The sequence below is a fragment of the Lactuca saligna genome, unplaced genomic scaffold (genome assembly GCF_052625555.1).
Source record: "Lactuca saligna cultivar CGN05327 unplaced genomic scaffold, ASM5262555v1 scaffold_73, whole genome shotgun sequence".
NCBI classification, from domain to species: domain Eukaryota; kingdom Viridiplantae; phylum Streptophyta; class Magnoliopsida; order Asterales; family Asteraceae; genus Lactuca; species Lactuca saligna.
Window position 1 is genome coordinate 72,501 of NW_027629932.1, and position 2,500 is coordinate 75,000.

Here is a 2,500-nt window from a genome sequence, read left to right on the forward strand (position 1 = left end):
CCAATGCTAGCTACGCTTAGGCACCAACCGCACATCTAACAAGGATAGACTAGCGTACCATAGTAGTATCACAAAAAGCAACACATGCCACTTTAACGCCTATCTTTTCCCAATCATCAGCACAAATCAAATGCTGGCTAGCACCAGTAGCACGTCAAACATAGATCAGCAAGCACATCGTCATCGAATTGCCACACAAACAGCACCATCCCAAACTTCCAAAGCTAGACCACAACCCTGGATCGGTGTCGCAGAGACCTAACGAGGCATCCCCACACCACGCCAAGGCCCCCACTCGGAGGGGTATTATGCCACCGACTAGGAATCAAGCAACAGTCACCCAAGCTCGCGCTCAAAGGCAGTCTGGCACCTTCATCCCTTCCCATGCTCACCCACGGCTCCCCCCCTATATATACATATTGCACAAGGAGCTTGGTGACAGCAACACCCATTGCTTTCCCTGAGGATGTATATTTCTTAGTATGCGCACGGCGTCGAGGCACAGGTGAAGCCAACGGGGCTAGTTTCTGCGCCCTATGTCGAGGAAAATCAAGGCAACGGGCTAGTGTATGGGCACAACGTCGAGGAGACTCAAGGAGATGGGGCTAATTTTCAGGTCACCGTTCGAGAAATCAAGGCAACGTGTTGGGGGGGATGGCCTCTTTCATGGGTCGTGGGGCTTGGCTTGGCATGCCTCGTGTGTGCTCGATACAGCCTCACGATTCTTATTTGCCCATCAACCATGCCGGGCACCTATGAGAATGAGACCCCATGGTACCCCCTATATATACATATTGCACAAAGAGCTTGGTGACAGGAACAGACATTGATTTCCCTGATGATGCATAATTTTTGGACACACACGACTTGGGGGCGAGGGGACACGGGAGTGGGGCGCCAATGGGGGGCGTTTTGGCCCCATTTTCGTCAAGAGCGGGCGTCTTGGCCATGCCTTGAGCGTGCCAGCCTCGAGAGCCTTGGGCGTTGGACACCCTTGGGGCGCCAATGGGCAGCAGTCCCATGGTTCCCCTATATATACATATTATACAAAGAGCTTGGTGACAGGAACAGACATTGATTTGCCCAAGGATGCATAATTGTGCGAAATCGTCCATAACTCGCTCGAATTAATTCGGATTGACACAAAATTTTGTAGGGATGCTTTTTATTATAAATGAAAAGCTTTGAAATAAATAAAAAAAAAAAAACAAAATGTCATGTTTGAGGCGTAAATGTTTGTGTCCTATCCTTGGTCATGCCTTGAAGCGATGGTTCCCTACTTGTTGGAATGTCGCTCAAATCAAGTAGGAATGCCATTGAAAATTTGTGTGGGTCGTTGTTAACATAGACGAATGGACTTGAAATGAAAATATATCATATTTGGGTGTTTGTCCCTGTCGCCTGGTGATAGGCAGGCAGATAAGGCTTTTAGGTATTCATAAGTGGCTTAGATGAACTCGAAAGAACACGAGTTGATCGGATTGGAACTCATATATTCAATTTACTATGTACTAAGTAGGAACTACACTTTGCTCCCTTCATCGTTTGACTTGCTTAGAAATCTGCTCATGGTTTGTCAAGGCCCCTTGTTCCTTAGACCGATGAGGATGGGATTGGGTTGCTCATGGGCATGTGTGTGGCAAGATGCCTTGTTCCATTGGTCGTTCATGGGTGTTCGTGTACGAAGTAAACTTGTTCCCTTGGTCGTTCATGGGGTTGTGTGTGGGAAGAAGCCTTCTTCACTTGGTCGTTCATGTGTGTTTGTTTGGGAGGTAGCCTTGTTCCCTTGGTCGTTCATGGGAATGTGTGTGGCAATACGCATTGTTCCTTGGTCGTTCACACCCTTGTTCCCTTGGTCGTTCATGGGTCTGTGTGTGGGAAGAGGCTTTGTTCCCTTGGGTAGCCTGCTTGCCTTGCCAGCCCCGTATGCATTGTTCCCTTGGTCGTTCGTGGATGGGTTTGTGCGTGGCAAGGTTGCCTTGTTCCCTTGGTCGTTCATGGGCATGTGTGTGGCAAGGTGCCTTGTTCCCTTGGGTGGCTTGCCTTGCCAGCCTCGCTTGCTTAGGTTTCCCAACACACCTGTCGGGCACCAAGGGTGGTATTAGTCCCCATGTACCCCCTATATATACATAATGCACAAAGAGCTTGGTGACAGGAACAGACATTGATTAGCCCGAAGATGCATAATTCCCAACACCATGCCTTGTTCGTCATACACGCTTCTGGGCACCAAGTGGTGGTAGTCCCCCATGGGCATTTGTGTGGCAAGGTTGCCTTGTTGCCTTGGTCGTTCGTGGGCATGTGTGTGGCAAGGTGCCTTGTTCCCTTGGGTGGCTTGCCTTGCCAGCCTCGCTTGCTTAGGTTTCCCAACACACCTGTCGGGCACCAAGGGTGGTATTAGTCCCCATGTACCCCCTATATATACATAATGCACAAAGAGCTTGGTGACAGGAACAGACATTGATTAGCCCGAAGATGCATAATTCCCAACACCATGCCT